The sequence below is a fragment of the Anomaloglossus baeobatrachus genome, chromosome 2 (genome assembly GCF_048569485.1).
Source record: "Anomaloglossus baeobatrachus isolate aAnoBae1 chromosome 2, aAnoBae1.hap1, whole genome shotgun sequence".
Classification (NCBI taxonomy): Eukaryota; Metazoa; Chordata; class Amphibia; order Anura; family Aromobatidae; genus Anomaloglossus; species Anomaloglossus baeobatrachus.
In genome coordinates, this window is record NC_134354.1 from 356155230 (window position 1) to 356165193 (window position 9964).

Genomic DNA, 9964 nt, shown 5'->3' on the forward strand with positions numbered 1-9964 from the left:
AAAGTCCTCTGAGAGCCATGACTTGTTCATCTTGGTTCTTTTAGAGACACAGCGAGGGGACTCCAACCACAGTCTCCCTCGTTGCCACTAACTGGGCCACACACACCCCACTTGACTGGCATCGGTTGAGCCCCCTTTTGAAAAAGAAAAAGATGCTTTGCATGAAGCACTCTCAAAAATACGCGTGCCTTTCCCGTCCCCTGGCTGACCCAGGGGAAGAAAAGTCCTCTGAGAGCCATGACTTGTTCATCTTGGTTCTTTTAGAGACACAGCGAGGGGACTCCAACCACAGTCTCCCTCGTTGCCACTAACTGGGCCACACACACCCCACTTGACTGGCATCGGTTGACCCCCCCTTTTGACAAAGAAAAAGATGCTTTGCATGAAGCACTCTCAAAAATACGCGTGCCTTTCCCGTCCCCTGGCTGACCCAAGGGAAGAAAAGTCCTCTGAGAGCCATGACTTGTTCATCTTGGTTCTTTTAGAGACACAGCGAGGGGACTCCAACCACAGTCTCCCTCGTTGCCACTAACTGGGCCACACACACCCCACTTGACTGGCATCGGTTGAGCCCCCTTTTGAAAAAGAAAAAGATGCTTTGCATGAAGCACTCTCAAAAATACGCGTGCCTTTCCCGTCCCCTGGCTGACCCAGGGGAAGAAAAGTCCTCTGAGAGCCATGACTTGTTCATCTTGGTTCTTTTAGAGACACAGCGAGGGGACTCCAACCACAGTCTCCCTCGTTGCCACTAACTGGGCCACACACACCCCACTTGACTGGCATCGGTTGAGCCCCCTTTTGAAAAAGAAAAAGATGCTTTGCATGAAGCACTCTCAAAAATACGCGTGCCTTTCCCGTCCCCTGGCTGACCCAGGGGAAGAAAAGTCCTCTGAGAGCCATGACTTGTTCATCTTGGTTCTTTTAGAGACACAGCGAGGGGACTCCAACCACAGTCTCCCTCGTTGCCACTAACTGGGCCACACACACCCCACTTGACTGGCATCGGTTGACCCCCCCTTTTGACAAAGAAAAAGATGCTTTGCATGAAGCACTCTCAAAAATACGCGTGCCTTTCCCGTCCCCTGGCTGACCCAGGGGAAGAAAAGTCCTCTGAGAGCCATGACTTGTTCATCTTGGTTCTTTTAGAGACACAGCGAGGGGACTCCAACCACAGTCTCCCTCGTTGCCACTAACTGGGCCACACACACCCCACTTGACTGGCATCGGTTGAGCCCCCTTTTGAAAAAGAAAAAGATGCTTTGCATGAAGCACTCTCAAAAATACGCGTGCCTTTCCCGTCCCCTGGCTGACCCAGGGGAAGAAAAGTCCTCTGAGAGCCATGACTTGTTCATCTTGGTTCTTTTAGAGACACAGCGAGGGGACTCCAACCACAGTCTCCCTCGTTGCCACTAACTGGGCCACACACACCCCACTTGACTGGCATCGGTTGAGCCCCCCTTTTGACAAAGAAAAAGATGCTTTGCATGAAGCACTCTCAAAAATACGCGTGCCTTTCCCGTCCCCTGGCTGACCCAGGGGAAGAAAAGTCCTCTGAGAGCCATGACTTGTTCATTTTGGTTCTTTTAGAGACACAGCGAGGGGACTCCAACCACAGTCTCCCTCGTTGCCACTAACTGGGCCACACACACCCCACTTGACTGGCATCGGTTGACCCCCCCTTTTGACAAAGAAAAAGATGCTTTTCATGAAGCACTCTCAAAAATACGCGTGCCTTTCCCGTCCCCTGGCTGACCCAGGGGAAGAAAAGTCCTCTGAGAGCCATGACTTGTTCATCTTGGTTCTTTTAGAGACACAGCGAGGGGACTCCAACCACAGTCTCCCTCGTTGCCACTAACTGGGCCACACACACCCCACTTGACTGGCATCGGTTGAGCCCCCTTTTGAAAAAGAAAAAGATGCTTTGCATGAAGCACTCTCAAAAATACGCGTGCCTTTCCCGTCCCCTGGCTGACCCAGGGGAAGAAAAGTCCTCTGAGAGCCATGACTTGTTCATCTTGGTTCTTTTAGAGACACAGCGAGGGGACTCCAACCACAGTCTCCCTCGTTGCCACTAACTGGGCCACACACACCCCACTTGACTGGCATCGGTTGAGCCCCCCTTTTGACAAAGAAAAAGATGCTTTGCATGAAGCACTCTCAAAAATACGCGTGCCTTTCCCGTCCCCTGGCTGACCCAGGGGAAGAAAAGTCCTCTGAGAGCCATGACTTGTTCATCTTGGTTCTTTTAGAGACACAGCGAGGGGACTCCAACCACAGTCTCCCTCGTTGCCACTAACTGGGCCACACACACCCCACTTGACTGGCATCGGTTGACCCCCCCTTTTGACAAAGAAAAAGATGCTTTTCATGAAGCACTCTCAAAAATACGCGTGCCTTTCCCGTCCCCTGGCTGACCCAGGGGAAGAAAAGTCCTCTGAGAGCCATGACTTGTTCATCTTGGTTCTTTTAGAGACACAGCGAGGGGACTCCAACCACAGTCTCCCTCGTTGCCACTAACTGGGCCACACACACCCCACTTGACTGGCATCGGTTGAGCCCCCTTTTGAAAAAGAAAAAGATGCTTTGCATGAAGCACTCTCAAAAATACGCGTGCCTTTCCCGTCCCCTGGCTGACCCAGGGGAAGAAAAGTCCTCTGAGAGCCATGACTTGTTCATCTTGGTTCTTTTAGAGACACAGCGAGGGGACTCCAACCACAGTCTCCCTCGTTGCCACTAACTGGGCCACACACACCCCACTTGACTGGCATCGGTTGACCCCCCCTTTTGACAAAGAAAAAGATGCTTTGCATGAAGCACTCTCAAAAATACGCGTGCCTTTCCCGTCCCCTGGCTGACCCAGGGGAAGAAAAGTCCTCTGAGAGCCATGACTTGTTCATCTTGGTTCTTTTAGAGACACAGCGAGGGGACTCCAACCACAGTCTCCCTCGTTGCCACTAACTGGGCCACACACACCCCACTTGACTGGCATCGGTTGACCCCCCCTTTTGACAAAGAAAAAGATGCTTTGCATGAAGCACTCTCAAAAATACGCGTGCCTTTCCCGTCCCCTGGCTGACCCAGGGGAAGAAAAGTCCTCTGAGAGCCATGACTTGTTCATCTTGGTTCTTTTAGAGACACAGCGAGGGGACTCCAACCACAGTCTCCCTCGTTGCCACTAACTGGGCCACACACACCCCACTTGACTGGCATCGGTTGAGCCCCCTTTTGAAAAAGAAAAAGATGCTTTGCATGAAGCACTCTCAAAAATACGCGTGCCTTTCCCGTCCCCTGGCTGACCCAGGGGAAGAAAAGTCCTCTGAGAGCCATGACTTGTTCATCTTGGTTCTTTTAGAGACACAGCGAGGGGACTCCAACCACAGTCTCCCTCGTTGCCACTAACTGGGCCACACACACCCCACTTGACTGGCATCGGTTGAGCCCCCCTTTTGACAAAGAAAAAGATGCTTTGCATGAAGCACTCTCAAAAATACGCGTGCCTTTCGCCTCCCCTGGCTGACCCAGGGGAAGAAAAGTCCTCTGAGAGCCAGGTCCACATTGTCAGTGGACAGACACGTGTGCTTATCTGCCAGCAGACCCCCAGCAGCACTGAAGACAGGTTCCGAGAGACCGCTGGCTGCAGGACACGACAAGATCCTCAAGGCGTACGTGGCGAGCTCAGGCAATTTATCCAGATTGGAAGCCTAAAATGAGCAGGGCTCAAGTTGCACAATAATGGAATCGATGTTTCTTTGCATATACTCATATATCTGTGTGTCTCCCTCTTTTTCCTTGTCCAGCTGTTTTGTTTTCACATGAGTATATGTCCTTGTCACTTTCCCATGTGTTTGTGTTATGTTGTGAGTTGTTTGTCACCTTTTGGACACCTTTCAGGGTGTTTTCTAGGTGTTTTACTGTGTTTGTGATTGCCTGCCATTGTTTCCTATGGGCTCGAGTTCGGTTCGTCGAACGTTCGACGAGCCGAACTCGAGCCAGACCCCCCGTTCGGCAAACCGCCTCGAGCCGAACCGGGACCGGTTCGCTCATCTCTACCCAGGACCTTCTGCGTGTTAAGCAGATATGATGACCACTGCACTATGAAACCTGACGATAAGTTACTGTGTATTGGCTAGCAGAGCAGAATTGTGACTGACGGGGCCTTTTTATTGCTGAAGGAAAGTATTTTTGGTTAATGAAACATTTACAATTATTATTACATATTTTACCAGTTTTATTCCTACAAAGTGATTTTGATTAAATTGAAGTTTATATTGAATGTGTTACTTTTTTCTCCATAGTTTGGTCTTTTGCTTTTGTATTTATGGGAACTATATATTTTGAAACAAATAGGATTTTTATAATATGGGATTTTGTTTTCTGCTAAAATGGTCAATAAAAAAGAAACCCAAAATCGTAGTTCTCTTTGTGATTAAAGCCAAAATGTATTGTCATTTGGCAACGAAACCAAGAATTTCACATATTACAAGTCGATAGGAAATTACTTCAACACCAAAAACAGATTGGTTTAACTGGGGATTCAACCCAGGACCTTCTGCGTGTGAAGCAGACGTGATGACTACTACACTATAAAACCTTTGAAATTCTGCAAAGTAATGGCAATTAGAGACGAGTTTTGACTGCCAGGGGAAAAAAAACAAATTCGTAGCTCTGTTGGTGATGGAAGCTAAAACATCCCGTTATTCGGCAACAAAGCCAAGAACTTTATATACTGCGGGTTGATAGGGGATTATTTCAACACCAAGAACACATGGGTTTCACTGGGGATTAAACCCAGGACCTTCTGCGTGTAAAGCAGACGTGATTTCCACTACACTATGTAACCTTTGAAAATCTGCAAAGTAATGGCAATTAGAGACGAGTTTTGACCGCCAGGGAAAAAAAAAACAAATTCGTAGCTCTGTTCGGGATGGAAGCCAAAACATCCCATCATTCGGCAACAAAGCCAAGAACTTCATATATTGTAGTTTAAGTGAGTATTATTTCAACACCAAGAACAGATTGGTTTTACTGGGGATTGAACGCAGGACCTTCTGCGTGTTAAGCAGACGTGATGACCACTACTCTATGAAACCTGATGGAAAGTTACTGTGTATTGGCTAGCAGAGCAGAATTGTGACTGACAGGGCCTTTTTATTGCTGAAGGAAAGTATTTTTGGTTAATGAAACATTTACAATTTTTATTACATATTTTACCAGTTTTATTCCTACAAAGAAATTTTACTTAAAAGGAAGTTTACATTGAATGTGTTACTTTTTTTCCACATAGTTTAGTTGTTTGCTTTTGTATTTAAAGGAACTATATATTTTGAAACAAACAGGATTTTTATAATATGGGATTATGTTTTCTGCTAAAATGGTCAATAAAAAAGAAACCCAAAATCGTAGTTCTCTTGGTGATGGAAGCCAAAATATATTATCAGTTGGCAACAAAAGAAAGAATTTCATATGTTACAGGTTGATAGCAAATTACTTCCCATCTTTCGGCAACAAAGCCTCGCACTTCATATATTGTAGTTTAATTGAGTATTATTTCAACACCAAGAACAGATTGGTTTTACTGGGGATTGAACGCAGGACCTTCTCCGTGTTAAGCAGACGTGATGACAACTACTCTATGAAACCTGATGGAAAGTTACTGTGTATTGGCTAGCAGAGCAGAATTGTGACTGACGGGGCCTTTTTATTGCTGAAGGAAAGTATTTTTTGTTAATGAAACATTTACAATTTTTATTACATATTTTACCAGTTTTATTCCTACAAAGGGATTTTGCTTAAAAGGAAGTTTACATTGAATGTGTTACTTTTTTCCACATAGTTTAGTTGTTTGCTTTTGTATTTAAAGGAACTATATATTTTGAAACAAACAGGATTTTTATAATATGGGATTATGTTTTCTGCTAAAATGGTCAATAAAAAAGAAACCCAAAATCGTAGTTCTCTTGGTGATGGAAGCCAAAATATATTATCAGTTGGCAACAAAAGAAAGAATTTTATATGTTACAGGTTGATAGCAAATTACTTCCCATCATTCGGCAACAAAGCCAAGAACTTCATATATTGTAGTTTAATTGAGTATTATTTCAACACCAAGAACAGATTAGTTTTACTGGGGATTGAACGCAGGACCTTCTGCGTGTTAAGCAGACGTGATGACCACTACTCTATGAAACCTGATGGAAAGTTACTGTGTATTGGCTAGCAGAGCAGAATTGTGACTGACGGTGCCTTTTTATTGCTGAAGGAAAGTATTTTTTGTTAATGAAACATTTACAATTTTTATTACATATTTTACCAGTTTTATTCCTACAAAGGGATTTTGCTTAAATGGAAGTTTACATTGAATGTGTTACTTTTTTCCACATAGTTTAGTTGTTTGCTTTTGTATTTAAAGGAACTATATATTTTGAAACAAACAGGATTTTTATAATATGGGATTATGTTTTCTGCTAAAATGGTAAATAAAAAAGAAACCCAAAATCGTAGTTCTCTTGGTGATAAAAGCCAAAATATATTATCAGTTGGCAACAAAACAAATAATTTTATATGTTACAGGTTGATAGCAAATTACTTCAACAGCCAAAACGGCTTGTTTTTACTGGGGATTGAACCCAGGACCTTCTGCCTGTGAAGTAGACGTGATGACGACTCCACTATGAAACTTGTGAAATCCTGCAAAGTAAAGGCATTTAGAGACGAGATTTGACCGCCAGGGGAAAAAAAATAATAATTTGTAGTTCTGTTTGTGATGGAAGCCAAAAAATACCGTCATACGGCAACAAAGCCGAGAACTTCATATATTGTAGATGGATAGCGTATTATTTCAACACTAAGAACAGATTGGTTTCACTGGGGATTGAACCCAGGACCTTCTGCGTGTTAAGCAGATATGATGACCACTGCACTATGAAACCTGACAATAAGTTACTGTGTATTGGCTAGCAGAGCAGAATTGTGACTGACGGGGCCTTTTTATTGCTGAAGGAAAGTATTTTTGGTTAATGAAGCATTTACAATTATTATTACATATTTTACCAGTTTTATTCCTACAAAGTGATTTTGATTAAATTGAAGTTTATATTGAATGTGTTACTTTTTTCTCCATAGTTTGGTCTTTTGCTTTTGTATTTATGGGAACTATATATTTTGAAACAAATAGGATTTTTATAATATGGGATTTTGTTTTCTGCTAAAATGGTCAATAAAAAAGAAACCCAAAATCGTAGTTCTCTTTGTGATTAAAGCCAAAATGTATTGTCATTTGGCAACGAAACCAAGAATTTCACATATTACAAGTCGATAGGAAATTACTTAAACACCAAAAACAGATTGGTTTAACTTGGGATTCAACCCAGGACCTTCTGCGTGTGAAGCAGACGTGATGACCACTACACTATAAAACCTTTGAAGCTCTGCAAAGTAATGGCAATTAGAGACGAGTTTTGACTGCCAGGGGAAAAAAACAAATTCGTAGCTCTATATAACGAGAGTATGGGCAAGATGTGACATGAATTGCATTACATACAGACTACACCCTAAGAATCAATATATAAATGAGAGGACAAGGGAACGGGTAGTCAAGGTCATCCTACAGACCAGCAAAAGATGCGAGATATCAATCACTACTTTTTGCAAAAATATAGCAAATATTTATTAAATTCATATAAGTAGCAAAAAGTGACATAAAGACATAAACAGACATATTACATACAGATCAGGTTCGACAGGAGATGTCACTGAAGCATAACAGACCAAGGATCCATATCCCGTCAGGGGGGCAGTATAACAAGATAGTAACAAAAGGGGGACATGGTCTAAGGGAGACTCCGGACAGTAGAAACAATACACTCTCCGATGTATCCAAGTGTGCACCCTAAAATTAGTAGGCACACACAAGGATAACAACAGTAGACAATCATATGACCACAGAGTCAGACCATGAACCAGGCATAAAACATGTCAAAACAGGTGACAGACCTCAAATACACCTAAATCTAATATGTCCCTGTACTGCACTCACCCATGATAAGGGGATGGAACCCGAGCAAAACGTGCCCCGACGCGCACGTTTCGATATCTTCTTCGGGGGGCCGTGGTGGCTCTGTTGGTGATGGAAGCTAAAACATCCCGTTATTCGGCAACAAAGCCAAGAACTTTATATACTGCGGGTTGATAGGGGATTATTTCAACACCAAGAACACATGGGTTTCACTGGGGATTGAACCCAGGACCTTCTGCGTGTAAAGCAGACGTGATTTCCACTACACTATGTAACCTTTGAAAACCTGCAAAGTAATGGCAATTAGAGACGAGTTTTGACCGCCAGGGAAAAAACAAACAAATTCGTAGCTCTGTTCGGGATGGAAGCCAAAACATCCCATCATTCGGCAACAAAGCCAAGAACTTCATATATTGTAGTTTAATTGAGTATTATTTCAACACCAAGAACAGATTAGTTTTACTGGGGATTGAACACAGGACCTTCTGCGTGTTAAGCAGACGTGATGACCACTACTCTATGAAACCTGATGGAAAGTTACTGTGTATTGGCTAGCAGAGCAGAATTGTGACTGACGGGGCCATTTTATTGCTGAAGGAAAGTATTTTTTGTTAATGAAACATTTACAATTTTTATTACATATTTTACCAGTTTTATTCCTACAAAGGGATTTTGCTTAAATGGAAGTTTACATTGAATGTGTTACTTTTTTCCACATAGTTTAGTTGTTTGCTTTTGTATTTAAAGGAACTATATATTTTGAAACAAACAGGATTTTTATAATATGGGATTATGTTTTCTGCTAAAATGGTAAATAAAAAAGAAACCCAAAATCGTAGTTCTCTTGGTGATAAAAGCCAAAATATATTATCAGTTGGCAACAAAACAAAGAATTTCATATGTTACAGGTTGATAGCAAATAACTTCAACAGCAAAAACGGCTTGTTTTTACTGGGGATTTTCCCAGGACCTTCTGCGTGTGAAGTAGACGTGATGACGACTCCACTATGAAACTTGTGAAATCCTGCAAAGTAATGGCATTTAGAGACGAGTTTTGACCTCCAGGGGAAAAAAAATAATAATTTGTAGTTCTGTTTGTGATGGAAGCCAAAAAATCCCGTCATACGGCAACAAAGCCAAGAACTTCATATATTGTAGTTGGATAGCGTATTATTTCAACACTAAGAACAGATTGGTTTCACTGGGGATTGAACCCAGGACCTTCTGCGTGTGAAGCAGATGTGATGACCACTACACTTTGAAACATTTGAAATCCTGCAAAGTAATGGCAATTAGAGACAAGTTTTGACCGCCAGGGGAAAAATACCAAATTCGTAGCTCTGTTGGTGATGGAAGCTAAAACATCCCGTTATTCGGCAACAAAGCCAAGAACTTTATATACTGCAGGTTGATAGGGGATTATTTCAACACCAAGAACACATGGGTTTCACTGGGGATTGAACCCAGGACCTTCTACGTGTAAAGCAGACGTGATTTCCACTACACTATGAAACCTTTGAAAGCCTGCAAAGTAATGGCAATTAGAGACGAGTTTTGACCGCCAGAGAAAAAAAAAACAAATTCGTAGCTCTGTTGGGGATGGAAGCCAAAACATCCCATCATTCGGCAACAAAGCCAAGAACTTCTTATATTGTAGTTTAATTGAGTATTATTTAAACACCAAGAGCAGAATGGTTTTACTGGGGGTTGAACGCAGGACCTTCTGCGTGTTATGCAGACGTGATGACCACTACTCTATGAAACCTGATGGAAAGTTACTGTGTATTGGCTAGCAGAGAAGAATTGTGACTGACGGGGCCTTTTTATTGCTGAAGGAAAGTATTTTTGGTTAATGAAACATTTACAATTTTTATTACATATTTTACCAGTTTTATTCCTACAAAGGGATTTTGCTTAAAAGGAAGTTTACATTGAATGTGTTACTTTTTT

At 42.5% G+C, this 9964-nt stretch overlaps 1 non-coding gene across 1 annotated transcript; it reads right to left on the reverse strand.

Moving 5' to 3' along the window:
* Positions 1-9456: 9456 nt before the first annotated feature.
* Positions 9457-9529, reverse strand: TRNAV-UAC (transfer RNA valine (anticodon UAC)). The gene has a single exon. It is a non-coding gene; the product is annotated as a tRNA-Val (tRNA).
* Between the last annotated feature and the right edge of the window lie 435 nt (positions 9530-9964).